Source organism: Lissotriton vulgaris, chromosome 7, assembly GCF_964263255.1.
Source record: "Lissotriton vulgaris chromosome 7, aLisVul1.2, whole genome shotgun sequence".
In the NCBI taxonomy this organism is placed as follows: Eukaryota; Metazoa; Chordata; class Amphibia; order Caudata; family Salamandridae; genus Lissotriton; species Lissotriton vulgaris.
Genome location: NC_141695.1, coordinates 915,233,830 through 915,252,985, shown reverse-complemented (window position 1 = coordinate 915,252,985; position 19,156 = coordinate 915,233,830).

The following is a 19,156-nucleotide window of genomic DNA, read 5'->3' as shown; positions in this document are numbered from 1 at the left end:
TGGCATACAGTTTAAGGTCCAGAGCAGGGTCACACAATAGTTTGCAAGCAGGCAAACCGAAATTTCTGGGAGGGCCCCCCTCAGGAAGCAATACAAAGAATCGTTACAAATCATGAGGTTGACCTTTTGCACCTGCTCATTGCTTTTTGCTTTTGCTGAAATCGTTTTGCGGTTTTTTTTCGCGCTATTCGCGGGGCGCGGCGTCGTGCGAAACCGACCGCGGAAGCCGCCAATTCGTGCGAATGAGCATTTTATTTTTTTGCGGCTTGTTGTTTCGCGAGTTTTTTTGCAGTATTCGCGAGCCGCTTGCAGCGCAACACGCGAATTTACCCCAAGGTCGAGTACGGGCGCGGCCATTTTGTTTGCGTGACGTATTTCCGTTTCCGCCCGCTATGTATAATCTCGCGCAGTAAGCGCATTGCGAGTAGAGGTTCGCACGAGATCGCGCGGGAAATCTAGAGGTTCGCACGAGATCGCGAGGAAAATCTCGCGCGAACTGACTTTCGCGCTCGGAAACGGGCGCCGGCCATCTTGTTTTTCATTCATTTCCTGTGTCTGGGCATGGTGTTTAATCCTCTTGATATCTTTCCCATCCTTTGCTTGTTTTCAGTTTTTTTTTTACGATTTTGCTTCTTATCTATCCCTCTCTTTTCCTAGCTGTATATTTTTGTCTTTTCTGCTATTTTTCTTTACTTTTAAACTACTTTTGTAAACTCTTTTCTTTTCTTCTTCCCTATCCTATTCTTTCTTAATTTTCTACTTCTTCCTACCTACCTGCCCAGACCATGGTCAAGCCAGGCGCCGTGAAGCTGCCCAGGCACTTGAGGGCCGCAGCGGCGGCGGGGAGTAGTGCTGGGACCCAGTGGCAGGACAGCAGGCGTGAGATCGAGGGGGGAGCAGGTGACGCGCCGGGAGATATTCAGCCCGGAGGAAGTGGGCGCGCTGGTGTACTTTGTCCAGCGCCGCCTGCCCAGGACCATCGCGGGAGGCGGCAGGATCGCGGCCGGCGGCTATAACATGCCGGGAGCGCCGGAAGCGGTGGGAGAAGGTGTGCTGGGCCATATCCCACCTCTACGGGGTCCAGCGCACCTACAGCCAGGTCACCCATCGCTGGACGGACCTCCTGGACCGCGAGCGCGACCTGCTGGACCAGCTCGGCTTGGAGATCCCCGGCCTTGGTGAGTAGTAGTAGCCATTGGCATTTATCACTCACTACTATGATGTTTTCTCCTGCTCTGTGTTGTTGTATTGCAAATATTTGTTTTTTACATGGAGCAAGCCAATAATGCCGCTGATGACGATTACATTGTAGTTAAATTATATTTCAAAATCTTCTGTGCATTTCAGGTGCACTGCTCTCCTTCTCAGTGGGGTTGCTACTATGCTTATTTGTTTTCTATTTCGTGGTCTCATTGGCCTGAGTAACTATTATGTATGAGTGTACTTAACAGAACTGCGTAATGCTAGACACTAGGGGGCAGATTACATTTACAAGCCCCTTGCGCCACGTTTACGTTGCCTTGCGTGACGCAAACAGCGGCGTAAACGTGCCGCATCCCTGCAAGTCATTTACAGCATGACGCATCTAGGGAGATGCGTCACGTTATAAAGCCATGGGCCTGCACCACAATGGGTGCGTTCCTAGTACGCAGGGTGGGCGGTCCAGCGGCTGTGCGCCTCGCAAAATTGCCTGCGTGAAATCTACAAGATTTAACGCAGGCACTTCTGCGCCGCTGCTACGTCAATTCAATTCCTTATGTCTGCTCGAAGCAGGCGAAAGGACTGACACAGCATGTAAAGTATTGGGTGGCCCTGAGCATTACTGGAGTTGCATTGCGTTGGCGATTGGCGACGTGACTCCAGCGATGCGCCGCTCTTACGTGACGAGATGCGTCACGCAAGTGCCTACCCTTGCGCCAGGGCGCGCCGCATTGTAAATGAGGCACATCTGCCGTGTCGCAAGGGTAGTTTTGCGTGACGCATTTGATCTGGCGCATCTCTGGAGATGCGCCAGAACGCGTAAGTAAGTATGCCCCTAAGGGGCAGAATTGCAATTACCGTCGCATCCCTGCAAAGTAGCAGGGATGCGCCATTAATTGTGCGGCCCGCTACCACCACCAAACATGGTGCGCCGTATTTGCAATGCGGCGGCGGCGCCCCATGGGCCCAAAACGTCACCGAAGCTTTACTGCTGGAGTTGCGTCGCAACGATGGCGCAGCTCCATCAATGCTCTGGGGTACCCTATCTCCCCAATGCTGGGTCAAGCCGTACGTCTGCTTCAAGCAGGTGCAGGGTTTGTGTGACGCATCATTGTCCTAAAGGTGACTGATTGATATTTTGTAGATTTCCCTCAGCCACTATTAGGATGTGTTCCAGCGCAGGAATGCCCTCCCTTGCGCCGGAACGCCCCCTGATGGCGCAGGGCTTTATAACGGGATGCATCTCCCAAATGCGTCACGTTGTTATAATATTATACGCCGCACCATGGCGCCCTTTTTTGTTTAGCTGCTGCGTCACAAAAGTCACGCAAGAACGGCGCAAAAGAGCCGCAAGGGCTTAAATCTGCCCCTTCCTTTGTAACCCTGACAATAAGAAAAATAGTGGCGGTGGATTGATAGTTTGAATATTTAAATGACTGGTAATGTAGCAGGCAACTGTTAGTGTTGTCACTGATCTGACTGAAATCACAATGGAGTTTGTCTGTCACTTTGCGTCTTGCCTGCGGACTGCTGCCTGCCAGTCCTAGGTGAACGTTTCAGTACTTTGTTTAGTGAGTTACGTGACTTTCGAAGTCACAGGTCCGCATATAAATGAAAAGTAACCATAATCAATATAATTTCGCAGAAATATTTTGTTATTGTTCTTTTGAAATGTTTGATTTGGTTGACATTGACAAGCAACAATCATCCATGTTTTCTGTTCTTTCTTTCATGTTGTACGTCAGCTCCCCCAGGGGCGAGAGGAGGACACAGGAGCAGCAGGCGGCGGATGCTGTTCATCAACAGGGCCAGGATCGGGCAGGCGAGGGCTCCTCTGCTGGCCCCAGTAAGTTTTCATTTTAGACTAGTACCTATTTTTCCTAGCGTTCCTCATTTGACTTTTTTCAAAATTGTCTTTGCTCTTCTTGTAGACTGTATCTAAATTCTTATCCTGCCTCTACTATGACTCCCTGTGGTATTACTAGATTATTCTTATTAGTCTGTCTGTGTAGCTAACTAAGATTGCACGGTTGGCGAAACTCCCATGATTCTAGTCAGCAATAGCTCTATCAACTTAGTGCAGTCCTCTGGGATTGTCCATAATGTCTTTTGAAGTGTTCTATCTGGACTCATGCTTGCAAAAATTGCAAAACCTTTCGCTCAGTCACTCTAGTCTGGACCAAAAAACACAGATTGTATTTAAGTTTAAAAGCTTTATTAAAAGTAAACACATTTATTAAAATGAAGTCATAATAAAACTAAACGTTTAACTGATAATGGAAAAGTGGTTAGTGCTGACGATTAATTGAAGACATTTCTTGTGGTCGAGCCGAGCTCTCACCTGGTTTCAACTTGATCTTGTTGTTAGAAGTCCATCTTCTGTCTGTGTGGAGAAAAATGGTGCGTGTTAAAAAAACAGCCTTCATCAGTTGTGCCAAAAAGTGCAGCAAGACAACCTTCCCTGGAAAAAGGGACATTTTTTTTTAACTTTAACGACAGTCACAAATTACATTGTTTTCACATGTCTTCATTCCTAGACCAAATACTAGTGACTGCTTTATTCTAACATTCTTAAATGTACTTTGTAGGTGGAACATCTGGTGGCGGGGCCAGTGTGGAGGTGGTGGTGCTCGACACCGAGGCGGAGGGCGAATCGGGCGATGCTTCAGGGGAGGAGGCGGCGGCGGCAGCTGTGAGAGTTGAGACGGTGGTGGTGGCGGCCAGAGGTAAGCTCTTATATATTCCTTACTTATTGAGATTGAAGACTAGCTGGGAAGGCAAGAATATGAGATGCATGGCTGGGTGAATGATGAAGCAATGATGGGTGAAGGACAACAGCCTGGGTGGGTGACACAGAAACTGTATGTGTCCATATACCTGGATCATGCTACTATCTGACTCTTAGATAGCATATGTGTATCTAGAGCAGGGGTACTCCTAGTACGGCCCGCGGGCCGGTGGTGGCCCGGCAAGCCTTCGTTGGCGGTGCGCTGACCTTGCAGACAATCACTGCTCCCCCGGCCCCCACAGAGCAGAGGCTTTTTTGTATTTCACCTGTTAGCGCCCCTGCATCTCCACTCTGACAATCACTGCTCCCCCGGCCCCCACAGAGCAGAGTGGAGATGCAAGGCCACAAAGAGGTGAAATAGAACTAAGCCTCTGCTCTGTGGGGCCGGGCAAGCAGTGATTGTCAGGGTGGAGAAGCAGGGGCGCTAAAACAAACAAAGCCTCAATAATATGTTAATGGTCTTTTAAAGACCTGTTAAGTACTTTGGTGTTGTTGTCTGTGTGTGCGCGTTGAGGAAGCGGTCTCAACCCGGGCTGAAGGCTGACACAGATAGACACACACACAGTGAGATGACAGAGGGAGAGGGAGGGCAGGAGGGAGAGAGAGATGGAGGGAGGGCAGGAGGGACAGCAGGAGGGAGAGAGATGTATGTAAATGCTGGGTCTGGTGGCTCAGTGGATGAGGGCATCTGCTGCAGGGACCTGTGTGCAACCTCATGGTCACAAGTTATCGTTTTGCTTTAGCCCCGCCCCCTCTGACTCCGCCCCCACCAGTGCGGCCCTCGGCCCCAAACTACACTGTAAATGTAGCCCCTGAGAGAAAGTTTGTGAGTACCCATGATCTAGAGAGAGTAGACGGTCAGTGGATGAAGTAAGTGTAACTTTGAAGAGCATGTAACACTAACACTGCACCCGCACGTCCGTTCCAGTGTAGGAAAGGCAAGGAAAAGAACTTTTAATTTTGTCCAAATACTACCATAAATAGTAGCAGTAGTTTGTATTGCAAGCACTGCATAGATCCGGTTATTATGGTGGCCACTCCCTACCTCTCTTAATAAGTTTAGTAGTACTCAGTCATTCATGTGTGGATGTATCACTGCCTGTCACTCAATAAAAAGCAAAGCACCTAAAGTCATCCCATATATAAGCAAAAACATCCCATGTGAAGTGATAGATAATCAGATTATTTATCTTCTTCAATTTTCCATTTCTAGTACTCATTTCCACTGTAGGGTGAAAGTTAAATTAATTAAGCAGTAGCCCTTGAGTTGTAACAGAGTATTCTCAGTGCCACCCGTAATAGAAAAGTAAGAGATTCACCACCTGCATGTACTGGACGGGTACAGTAACGCAACGGCAACGCAAGTCTAGGTCACTCCTCATGGCGTGCGTCTCTTTTTCTCGGGTGCAAGTTTACCGCGCTGGCATTATGCCGGCTTGCAGAAAATAACGTACCAATTTTCCAAAACAAGAGACAAGAAGAAGAATAAGACTGGTGTACTTTCATAGTCGACTCCAATGGAAGTCCACAGTGCTCATAGAATTTGTTCCTTAAACTCCCACTAATGTTAGAGCAAGGATGAAGAAGTGTGAGGTTAGATAGATACTGGCCTCAATAGTTATGTAATGCGCTTGCAAGTTGCTAGTTGTACTGCAGCACACATTTCTGCTGAATGATTGAGTTAATCTTAAAGAGCATTGGTTACAGACTATGTCTTTCTTTCTTCATATAGGTTCTCCTTCCAAACGAACAAGGAGGAAGGAGCTGGCTAGAGCGGCCCGGCAACGGAGAATCGAGGCCACTGTTGCGGAATATCGGCGGCTGGTGGCCCTGGAGGACGTGGAAAGTGTGCGGTCGACAACAACGACAACGTCGTCCTCCGTGGCCTCACCGGCTGCCACCGTGACCCAGCACAGTGGTCCACCGAGACTGAGCCGGGCTGCCAAAGGCAAACGCCACCGCCGAGCAGCAAGGCCAACAGCTGCTTCTCACAGGCCTTGCACCTGCAAGGCAGTGAAGGCACGCCTGCGCCGCACCACCCTGATGGTGTCCCGCCTTCAGCAGGAGCTCGCCTTGCTCCGCGAGGAGCATGATGCCCTGGCCCAAAAAGTGAACAGCATCCACCCCTAGTGTCCCTTGCCCCTTTTTTAGAGACTTTTGGGGGGTGGGAATTGGGAGTTGGGTTTTTGGGGACTTTTGAAGGACAATCGTTGGGGTTAGGGAGGGTCTTGCGGGAGATTATTTTGTTAGGGATATAAATATACTTTTTCAAACTTTATCTGAGCATACCTGTTTTTTACTGCTTGCCTGGTGGGTGGGGGTTTAACGTTGACTGTTTTCCTGAAAGTTTAGTTCCATTTTCTTCCTTTAAGTGTAAATGCCCAAATGTTTTCAACACTAAGTGCCTCTCACAGACTAAGTGAAGTGAATCCAAGAGTCCTAGGACTTTAGTAGTACTACCTTCAGGCTCTCGTCTCTCGTACTAATACTCCATTATACCCCCAAACCACCAAACGCTTATCTTACCTGTAATTTGTGTTTGAAAGTAGGGCTAGGCCCAGGGCTGGCTCCACGGGAAACACCGAATAACGTTGGCAATCTTGGTCGGATAAAATTTCCTCATAGCGGTGGTAGTAGTGGTGTGCCACAGTGGCAGTTGCATGCCTATGAAAAAAAAGAAAATGAAATCTGGTTTGTCCTCCTGAGCAATTCAACGGTACAACTGAGAATATAGCAGGTGACAGAAGTACAGTAGAGCAGTGCCACATTGTAGCCTAACAAATGGTAAAGTATAACTACTAATTCGGTTGAAGTTCTTTCACATTAGCAATGGTTCTTTGTCAAGCAGAGTAAGAATATATCATCGACAACTGTGGAAAGAAAGAATGCGACAGTACAGGGCCTGTGTGGAATTATTGATAACTATATTCAACATAAGGTCTCTGTAGCCAGATACCCGAGAGCCTTGCTGGTCACTATAAATCCATTCACAACAACACTCAATGGGGTTGGTCTGGAAGGTGTCACGTTTACTCCCCGTGATCCAGTCGATGCAAATATGGTTCCACCTCCAAATGTCACCAACACCCAGAAGTGTAAACACAGGGTGTTCGAGGCATTAGGCGAGGGAGAAAAATAACAAACTAAAATAAAAAATGTGGGATGGGTAAAGGTAGGGTCAGCAGGGAAAGGATACCTGTAAGAGAAGACAAGACAGGCATCAGTGAAGTGATGTCCTAACATACAAGGGTACTCTCATATAGTCTCACTAAATAGTCTGCAAGTCTCCCGCCTACTCATGGGAAATGTAGTTTCATAGTACGGTAGGCGCTTAGGGGCTGCGTAACCTGACAGAAGGTATAGTAGATAGAAAAGGAGAAATTGCTTTTTTTCTAGGTGTCCCCTCACTCACCAGGGTTGCCCCTTGGTGACATGCTTCATCATTGGGGCCATCCCAGTCCTCTACGGCCTGGGGCGTGCTGCGACTTGCGAATTACGTAGGAGCACTTACAAATGACTATGTGTGGTGCAGATAGTGGAGTGGACTAAGTGATGTGTTAAGGGATCAATGTAGAAGCCGAGAGAGAGCAAAGAAATGCAGTCACAGTCAGAGAAAAAGGCAAGGGATACTGTATCTATGTGTGGTTGTAGTGGTCCTGTTGGAAGTGGTAAGTAAGTTGCCCGCAGAAAAAAAATCCTCCTATTAGCGGCACTCCTCCATTGCAGCCGACGCTTCGTCCACCGATGTTGGTCACCAGAAGACACCCTGTCCACTGCCTGCCTGATGCTGAATTGTGGCTCGCTACTGTGAAGCCTGACTCCATCCTTTTTTCCCCATTGCAGAGACTGAAACCCGGCCTGTAATTATTCAACGAAAAACAGGAAGTGATATAATATTACAACACCACTGATAAATAAATATAAGGTATGTAGGCTGTGGAGTGCAAAAAGTCACAATTTGTTTTTCCTAGTAGACAGACAGTACAATGTTTTTGAAAGTGCGTACTCTGAGTCACCTTTTGAAGGATAAGTAAGTATGGGCAAATTAATGTAGCGGATCTTGCCCCTCAAGCTAGGTGTACTGTAAACTGTGTTTTAGAACAAAAATAGATCTTCCTAGCAGTGCTCCCACCCAAAAAACGAGGCCTAGCAGAAAACTGGAGACAAAACTTACTTTGAAAGTAAAAGTAGGCCGAAGTACCCTAATTACCCATTACCCCCCGTGGATTGTATTCAAACCACTTGCAAGCAACCAAGCAAAAGTAGCCATAGCCAGCATCGCTCCAAGACTCGAAATCCCCCCCACTCAAACACATGCAATAGAAATACTGCTAACCCTAACGAACCCTAAGTTAAGAATAGTGGCAAAGGCTTTCTTTAACTATGCCAAATCCCCCCTTTCCCACCATGGATTTTCTTCAAATGACTTGCAACCAAAATTACACATTCTCACGAGTGCTCTAAGACCCCAGAACTCAGTTTGAAAAATCTAGAACACCCCGATACACATGCAATCCTGGTGCTAGGGCTAACCCTAACGAACCCTAAGTTACAAAAAGTGCCAAAACTAAAGGCTTTTCCGCGCGGATTTTGTCCCAACCACTTCTACCCGGTATTAGACCTTCCCAGGAATGCCCCAAGACCCGGCAACCCACCCGCCAAGAAGCATAACACCCCCAAACAGGCCAAAAGAAAAATCTCATACTTGCAATATTTCTGGGCCTTCGGTCCAAACGCGCTGCGTAGCTAGGCCATAAGTCGGGGTTGGCACGACGGATTTCCTGAAAAGCAAATGCAATCAAGATTAGAGTGTCCCAGCAGTGCTCCCAGACCACGAAACTCACCCGCAAACAGACGGAACCCCCCCTAAGAGCACCTCAAAGGCAAGCAAGTCATCAAAAACACAAAAAAAATTCCGCCTGGGATTTGGTCCAAAACACTTTTATCCGGTATTAGAGCTTCCCAGCAATGGCCCCAGAGCCGTCAACCCAGGAGAAAACGAGTAGAAGACCCCCAAACAGCCAAAGAGCAAAAGTACAAAAATGGGGACTTAGTCACTTTTTCACAAATTTCCCAAATCACTCCGCGCGCGCTCTGCAGCTAGGCCCTAAGTCCCCTCAGCCACCATGGATTTGCTTCAAACCTCTTGCAAAGTAAAGTATATATAGCCAGCAGTGCTCCCAGACCACGAAACTCACCCGCAAACACCAGCAAGCCCCCCAAACAGGCCCCCGAAAACGCTACATAGAGCAAAATGTCTGAAATAGCCCAAAAAAAAAATCGGCCTGGATTTTGTCCCAACCACTTCTACCCGGTATTAGACCTTCCCAGGAATGCCCCAAGACCCGGCAACCCACCCGCCAAGAAGCATAACACCCCCAAACAGGCCAAAAGCAAAATCTCATACTTGCAATATTTCTGGGCCTTCGGTCCAAACGCGCTGCGTAGCTAGGCCATAAGTCGGGGTTGGCACGACGGATTTCCTGAAAAGCAAATGCAATCAAGATTAGAGTGTCCCAGCAGTGCTCCCAGACCACGAAACTTACCCGCAAACACCAGCAAGCCCCCCAAACAGGCCCCCGAAAACGCTACATAGAGCAAAATGTCTGAAATAGCCCAAAAAAAAATCGGCCTGGATTTTGTCCCAACCACTTCTACCCGGTATTAGACCTTCCCAGGAATGCCCCAAGACCCGGCAACCCACCCGCCAAGAAGCATAACACCCCCAAACAGGCCAAAAGCAAAATCTCATACTTGCAATATTTCTGGGCCTTCGGTCCAAACGCGCTGCGTAGCTAGGCCATAAGTCGGGGTTGGCACGACGGATTTCCTGAAAAGCAAATGCAATCAAGATTAGAGTGTCCCAGCAGTGCTCCCAGACCACGAAACTCACCCGCAAACACCAGCAAGCCCCCCAAACAGGCCCCCGAAAACGCTACATAGAGCAAAATGTCTGAAATAGCCCAAAAAAAAATCGGCCTGGATTTTGTCCCAACCACTTCTACCCGGTATTAGACCTTCCCAGGAATGCCCCAAGACCCGGCAACCCACCCGCCAAGAAGCATAACACCCCCAAACAGGCCAAAAGCAAAATCTCATACTTGCAATATTTCTGGGCCTTCGGTCCAAACGCGCTGCGTAGCTAGGCCATAAGTCGGGGTTGGCACGACGGATTTCCTGAAAAGCAAATGCAATCAAGATTAGAGTGTCCCAGCAATGCTCTCAGACCATGAAACTCACCCACAAACAGACGGAACCCCCCCTAAGAGCACCTCAAAGGCAAGCAAGTCATCAAAAACACAAAAAAATTTCCGCCTCGGATTTGGCACAAACCACTTTTAGTGCTTCCCAGCAATGGCCCCAGACCCGTCAACTCACCTGCAAAGAGGTAGAACAACACCCCCACAAGTGCTGAGTCTTTCTTCATTGGGCGTAAACCAGCCCTCTGCTTTGATGGAAATAGGAGTCTGGAGGAGGAGGATAGAGGAGCATGTTCTTCTGAACTTGTGAACCTGAGGAATGCAGACTGCGGCACCTTCAAATAAATTAGCAAACAAGTGAAGACAGTTCTGCTGATGGGCTTGTCTTTGTGATAATCTGATTAAAGTTTGAATTATATTAACTGTGCACAACAAAGAAAGACAGACACACAGGAATAAAAGTGAATAAGGATGAAAAAGAAAGTTATTGATTCGTTGTCTCATTTTCAGGGCTCGAAGTCGGAATCACGGTCCAGGAATAAGAATAAGGCTTCGTCATCATACTCTGCGAATTCAGCCCGGGTGAGGTCAGTGCCACCTGACAGAGTAGAAATTCCCTCATCTATGGTGCTGGCCACCTCCTCTTCATCCGGCACGCTCTCTCGTACTCTTATATCTGGTGGTATGAGGTGCTGATTCATCTTGATCATTGTTAACCTCTCCACATTTTTGGGCGAGAGGCGGCTCCGTTTGGGAGTTACAATCCCACCAGCCGCACTGAAAACCCGTTCAGAAGACACACTTGCGAGTGGGCAAGACAAGTAGTTTAAAGCCAGGTTGGTGAGCTGTGGCCACAATTCTTTTTTCCCATGCCAATACGCCAATGGGTCAGAATTAACATAGACCTCTGTGGAGTCATTCAGATAGTCCTTCACCATCGACTCAAGGTCCTCCTCCAAGGTTCCTCCACTTTGCGTAGCTCTTGCTGTGCCTCTGGCCTTTTGAGAACCAAACCCACGCAGAGCTAGCCAATCCTCTTCAGCCTCCAATGTTTCTGCTGTCTTTCGTGCAGATGATGCGGTTGCCGGTGTCTTTAACGGCTGAGAGGTCACTTGTGCCACAGCCACAGGTGCAGAAGTGGATTGTTTTGACTGGGGATGGCCTGCTGATGTACTGCCATTTCCTTCAATTTCCAGCCGTTCTGTTTCAAACTTCTTGGCTGACAAGGCTAGCCAACGTTTGTACTTTGTAACATCTTCATCAGCAAAAGCAAAGAATGCTCTGCCTGCCAGCGCCTTTTTGTAGCGTGGATCCAGAATAGTAGCACAAATGTAATGCTGTTCTGAGTGGATCTTTTGAAGACGTTCATCACCTTGTAGGAGCTCTAATAATTGCTCAGCCAGAAGCAAAGAAGAGCCTTTCTTTTTGTCATCTTTTCGAAACACAGAACACACCTCCTTCAGTTGGTCCTCCAGCATGTACAACAATGGGATAGCTTTTCCCAAATTAGAGTCCTCCTTGCTGACTGCACGCGTGAAGACCTCAAAAGGACGAAGCATGCGTGTTAGGCTTTCAACTATGTTCCATTGCGGCCCACCCATCCTCAGCTCCTCTATACCCTCTTTCAAGAAATATTGATCGAGTTGCGTATACTGCTCATACAGACGCTCAAGCATGTAGAAGGTTGAGTTCCAACGTGTTACCACCTCCTGGATGAGTGCTTTCACTGGCATTTGACATTGATATAGCATGCTCCTCAGCTGCTTGCGGGCCTTAAAAGAATGCCTGAAATGCTTGCAAATTTTTCGGCAGTTCTCCAATACACTGCACGCTGCACTGTCTTTATTACCCAAGAATTTTTGGACAACCAGGTTTATACAGTGCGCCAAACACGGCACTCTGAAATAGTAACCGTCCCTCATGGCCTTAACTATATTGGAGCCATTGTCCGTGGAAACATAACCAACCTTGCGTTTTAGTGGGGACAGACAGTTAAGGACCTTTGTGTTAAAGACATCCAAAATGTTTTCTGCTGTGTGACGTTTCTCCAAACCAAACATGGCTAGTGTTGCATGTTTCCGAGCACCTTTAAAAACAGTGTTAGTGTCAACACCTGAGTTTAGCTTTGCTTTAGCCCCTGAAAAAGAGACCCAGTGTGCAGTGATGCACATGTAATCAGCGCCTGCGCCACTGGTCCACATGTCTGTTGTCAGATGTATAGTGTGAACAGCACTCTTCTGCAAAGCTGCCCCAATCGCCTTCAGAACATCTTCATGTAGTGCTGGAACCGCAACTCGGGCAAAATAGAACCGGCTAGGAACCTTCCATTTAGGGCAGAGCACTGCCACTAATTCTAGAAAACCAACCCCTTCGACAAAAGAAAAAGGGAGAAGGTCCAGAGCTAGCATTTTAGCCAGCTTAGTGTTATACAGACGGGTCATTGGGTGGTTGCGTTCATATTGCGCTTCTGTAAACAACATCTTTTTAATGTTGCCCTGGACCAATGATTTACGGGATGATGATCTCTTCGACCCAGTTACGCTCGCTGATGAACTTTTCCGCATTGATGTCTCACTCTCTCCCACACTCTTAGTGTGGCTCCCATGGGGTGTGCTGCTGACATGGGAACTGGGTGTAAGTGAAGTGTTTGGATCGTCTTCTTCTACCTCCTCGTCATCAGCAGATGACAAATCAACGTTTTCATTACGTGCAATTCCGGCTTTCTTGACCGCCTCTAGGTGCGGAAACCATTCGAGAGGGTGCCTTCTCTCAAGATGACCTCTCTGGCCTCCGGTACCATAGTTAGAACCAAGCTTACCACGACTATATCGAAGCTTACAAAGGCTACAAATGGCTACGTTTGCCTTTTTTGGGCAAACACTAAAGAAGTCCCAAACTGGAGACTTGAAATGTCTTCGGGGGCCGCCGCCGGAGGAGGCGTCGATACTGGTGGTGGTGGTCCTGCTGCTAATGACAGATGAAGTGGAGGATGTGGATTGCCGAACTTCAGTACGTTTTGCACTTTCACCACCACGAATTGAGGTCGAGGACGAGGTGGGTACCTTCTTGCGAGGAAGAAATATGGAAGCGGTAGGTTTTGGTGTACTACTTAACTCCAAATCTAATGATTCCATTTCCATTGCCTCCTCGCCGACATCATCATCACGCTCAGCAGCTTCTCGGGATAGGGTCAAAATGTCTCTTTGCTGCATGCCCGGTGGGGCTGCAGTGACCTTTGTGATGACTGCCTCGTCGTCATCGTGAGAGGCTTCATCACCAGCAGTATCTGTCACTTCTTGTTGAGCCTCATCACACTCCATAGGTTTGAGTTTTTGGACGACCTTCCTTTTACGCTTAGGTACCGGTGGCAGATCATGGTGTGCCTCTGCCTCACTGTCAGACCGCAGTTGTCGTGGTTCCCAAGACAGATCACTTGCACCAGAACGAGGTGGGCTTGAAGAAGATGTAGACACCCCCCTTGATCTTTTCCTTGCTAGGGATGTGGAAGACAATGAATGATCATCAGGAGGAGTGGCTTCCAATGATACCTCAGCTTCATTGTCGATTTCCAAATGTGCCCCTACTTCGGGAGGAACAACTATTGTGGGCACTTGTGAACGTCCATGCACCTTTGCTTGCGCATCTCCTTTTGCTGCCTCTCCTTCCACATGTACTTGGGCGTGTACTTGCACATGGTGTTGTTGTTGCGGCTGTGGTTGTTCAACACTTGTCAGATGAGTTACAACAACCTGTGTTGATTCAGGGACATTGCTGCTACTTTCTTGCGATGAGCCAACATCACTGGTCGATGGTGATTGGAGAAGTACACTGACTGCCTCTGAAGCACTCAAGGGCTTTGACTTAAGTTGGCGTGGTGGTGGAGGCACTGAACCCAATGGAGCAGGGGTGCTGCTCTCAGGTTGGTCCCCAGCAGATCCTGCTGCTGCAGGCGTACTTTTTCTTTTGCTCCCAAAAAAAGTGGCGGGTGACACACCAGCCTCCTTGGTAACTTGCTTCTTCTGCTCCTTACTAGCAACTTTCTTGCTAGAGGAGCTACGGAGAACTTTCTTTGGGGGCGGGGCCATCTTCTTCAGAGCAGGTCAGACAGCAGGCCGCAGTTGCACGAATTGTAGAGTTGTCTGAGGCCAGACGTGACGTCGCGTGACGTTATGCTGCACACACACACCGCTGCAGGACTTCTTCCTGGCACTGGTGGTTCTCTTGAGTCTTGTGCACCTAAAAAAAATGGAAGACAGAGGAACATCAGTTCAGTTATAGAGCACAAAAAAATCGAAAAACACTGCAAAATCAGCACAATCCCAATCCATCCATGCCCTCCATAATGTTTAAATTCAAGACAACCCACAGAAAGACTAGGCCCATGCAAGACTCACTACCCCTGGGCATAAATAAAGGTTGAAAAGTAGGCAAAATGGTTGGAGGCCTAACAACAAAGCCTGCATTCAAAATGGCCACTTGCCTGCCAAGCACATGGCCAGTGCCTGTAGCTGCACTCAAAATGGCCACCAGCCTCATGGCATGTCCCTCCCCATGAACACCCCCAAAAATCGAAAAACACTGCTAAATCAGCACAATCCTATTCCATCCATGGCCTCCATGATGTTTAAATTCAAGACAGCCCACAGAAAGACTAGGCCCATGCTAGACTCAAATACCCCTGGTGAAAAGGCCCCAACAACAGGTCAAAAATCGAAAAACACAAAATTGTACAAAAAAAAAAATTCGAAAAACACAGAAAAATCAGCACAATCCCAATTCATCTATGGCCTCCATGATGTTTAAATTCAAGACAACCCACAGAAATACTAGGCCCATGCAAGACTCACTACCCCTGGCATAAATAAAGGTTGAAAAGTAGGCAAAATGGTTGGAGGCCTAACAACAAAGCCTGCATTCAAAATGGCCACTTGCCTGCCAGCACATGGCCAGTGCCTGTAGCTGCACTCAAAATGGCCACCAGCCACATGGCATGTCCCTCCCCATGAACACCCCCAAAAATCGAAAAACACTGCAAAATCAGCACAATCCCATTCCATCCATGATGTTTAAATTCAAGACAGCCCACAGAAAGACTAGGCCCCATGCACCACTCACTACCCCTGGTCAAGGCCCCAACAACAGGTCAAAAATCGAAAAACACAAAATTTTACACAAAAAAAAATCGAAAAACACAGAAAAATCAGCACAATCCCAATTCATCTATGGCCTCCATGATGTTTAAATTCAAGACAACCCACAGAAATACTAGGCCCATGCAAGACTCACTACCCCTGGCATAAATAAAGGTTGAAAAGTAGGCAAAATGGTTGGAGGCCTAACAACAAAGCCTGCATTCAAAATGGCCACTTGCCTGCCAGCACATGGCCAGTGCCTGTAGCTGCACTCAAAATGGCCACCAGCCACATGGCATGTCCCTCCCCATGAACACCCCCAAAAATCGAAAAACACTGCAAAATCAGCACAATCCCATTCCATCCATGATGTTTAAATTCAAGACAGCCCACAGAAAGACTAGGCCCCATGCACCACTCACTACCCCTGGTCAAGGCCCCAACAACAGGTCAAAAATCGAAAAACACAAAATTTTACACAAAAAAAAATCGAAAAACACAGAAAAATCAGCACAATCCCAATTCATCTATGGCCTCCATGATGTTTAAATTCAAGACAACCCACAGAAATACTAGGCCCATGCAAGACTCACTACCCCTGGCATAAATAAAGGTTGAAAAGTAGGCAAAATGGTTGGAGGCCTAACAACAAAGCCTGCATTCAAAATGGCCACTTGCCTGCCAGCACATGGCCAGTGCCTGTAGCTGCACTCAAAATGGCCACCAGCCACATGGCATGTCCCTCCCCATGAACACCCCCAAAAATCGAAAAACACTGCAAAATCAGCACAATCCCATTCCATCCATGATGTTTAAATTCAAGACAGCCCACAGAAAGACTAGGCCCCATGCACCACTCACTACCCCTGGTCAAGGCCCCAACAACAGGTCAAAAATCGAAAAACACAAAATTGTACAAAAAAAAAAATCGAAAAACACAGAAAAATCAGCACAATCCCAATTCATCTATGGCCTCCATGATGTTTAAATTCAAGACAACCCACAGAAATACTAGGCCCATGCAAGACTCACTACCCCTGGCATAAATAAAGGTTGAAAAGTAGGCAAAATGGTTGGAGGCCTAACAACAAAGCCTGCATTCAAAATGGCCACTTGCCTGCCAGCACATGGCAAGTGCCTGTAGCTGCACTCAAAATGGCCACCAGCCACATGGCATGTCCCTCCCCATGAACACCCCCAAAAATCGAAAAACACTGCAAAATCAGCACAATCCCATTCCATCCATGATGTTTAAATTCAAGACAGCCCACAGAAAGACTAGGCCCCATGCACCACTCACTACCCCTGGTCAAGGCCCCAACAACAGGTCAAAAATCGAAAAACACAAAATTTTACAAAAAAAAAAAATCGAAAAACACAGAAAAATCAGCACAATCCCAATTCATCTATGGCCTCCATGATGTTTAAATTCAAGACAACCCACAGAAATACTAGGCCCATGCAAGACTCACTACCCCTGGCATAAATAAAGGTTGAAAAGTAGGCAAAATGGTTGGAGGCCTAACAACAAAGCCTGCATTTAAAATGGCCACTTGCCTGCCAGCACATGGCCAGTGCCTGTAGCTGCACTCAAAATGGCCACCAGCCACATGGCATGTCCCTCCCCATGAACACCCCCAAAAATCGAAAAACACTGCAAAATCAGCACAATCCCATTCCATCCATGATGTTTAAATTCAAGACAGCCCACAGAAAGACTAGGCCCCATGCACCACTCACTACCCCTGGTCAAGGCCCCAACAACAGGTCAAAAATCGAAAAACACAAAATTTTACAAAAAAAAAAAATCGAAAAACACAGAAAAATCAGCACAATCCCAATTCATCTATGGCCTCCATGATGTTTAAATTCAAGACAACCCACAGAAAGAATCAGTCCACCCACCACTGAGTACCCCTGGGAAAAGGCCCCAAAACAGCAAAAAAATCGAAAATCCCAAAATTTTAGTTGCAGCAACTGTAATGCCCCAAACAAACTTACTTGTAAAATTTCTAATCCAACAGTGATCCAAAGAAAGTCAAAAAGGCCTCAAATCCAAAGATCCAGCAGCATCCACAAAAGGTAATCCTTCCAGGTCCACATCCGAATGAAAAGTGACCAGGAGATGGACAAAGCACTGGGAGGAGCCTGCTGAACAGGAACAGGAAGTTGAAGACTATGGGGCACTTCCTTCCTCCCACCCCCCTGCCCCCCTCCCCAAAATGGACTCCTCGCTAAAAAAGTGCAGGCAAATGTCAAACTAAGGAGTTATTCACATAAAAATCATCATTTCTAGAAGGTTTATGCTGCTTGCTGGTGGATTTCTTGTGCAGAATTGCAAATTTATATTTTCGCGCGCCGCATCTCAAATCTCGCAATTTGCGAAGTACCGCGAGACGTGATCTCGCCGTACTCGCGTTGACAAACTCTCGCTGGCAAGCCGCGATGACGTAATCGCGCTCGCCAATTCCCGCGGGATCACACAGCAAGATCCAAAATGGCGCAGCACTCGCAAACTATCGAAAAAAACAACTCGGCAAACGATGATAAACGCCGCGCGCCGCAAAAATTGTATCACCAACGCCGCGCGCCGCCAAAAAAATCCGCTGCGTGCGAATTTGCGGATTTTGCGGGAAATCCGCAAATCTCGCGGATTGCGGATTTCCCGAAAATCCGCAAAATCCGCGAGCGGAACGGATTTTCCGCCCACGCTTAGTTGGGCTCTCACGCATCTGTTTGCCTGTTTACCAGACCAATTGTTAATCTTATTCTCGTCATGTAAAAAGCTCTGATACCCACTAGGATCACGTTCGCATTATGCAAAACTTTAGAAATTAATGTCCTGCTATTGGGCAGATAAGCATTGGCTGTGGTAAAGCAGACCATCTCTCGATAACTTGTCAGGTGAAGAGCAAAGTAAGTGCGTCACAGAGTTAAGATAAAATGTTTGACTGCACCCTACCTCAACGATGTTAGACGCGCTCCCACAAAGCTAAGCAGTCACATCAACAAATGCAAATAGGCAACAAACGGAGTTGATCATTGTCTAAATCATCGACAAAGAGTTCCTCAGTATCAGTTTTTAGTGAACGTGACAATCACAATTGCACAAAATGGATGTTTTCTTTGAAAAGGCATGCATATGAGGGACTAGTCAAATGTAAAAGAAAAATCCAAAGTAAAGTAAAATCGACTGAAAAAGCACCACAAACATTTAAACATTGTCAGAATATCATTCATTTCATATCATTCATAATTGATAGCGGTGCATCGATAAATATCATGCCTGAGGAGAAGTATTAAGAATGATCTCCGTTACCACAACTTATGAAGACAAAGAGTAAAGATTACACATAGGCTGATTCAACACTCTTAAAGAGTCAAGGTTCATTAGTAGCCACAATGCAACAGAAAGTGGTACAAGCGCCTATTTTCATGGATTTCAAGGAAAATCTTCAAGTGCCTATTTGCTGAGTTTCAACACTGCTGCTGATATGGGACTGATAAGTCAGTTTCCCTCATTAGTTCATGAGTTAGGACAACTCAAAACAATGAAAGTAAAGTTATACATAAATGAGGATGTTTATCCTGTTTGTCAAAGACACAGATAAGCTGCATTTCACTTTAAAGAAGCTGTCAAAAATGTACTTTATTTGTTGCTTAAACATGTCACCTGGGTTTCCCCCATTGTAATTGTAATAGTGTCTTAAAGAGAGGGCGAAGGAGCTGCACACATGTGCATTGACATGTGTTAGGTCATCTAGGCAATTGAGTGAGCAAGACATCCTGGTCTGCACATTTCTGATATGATAACTCAATTGAATGGTGCAAAGTTC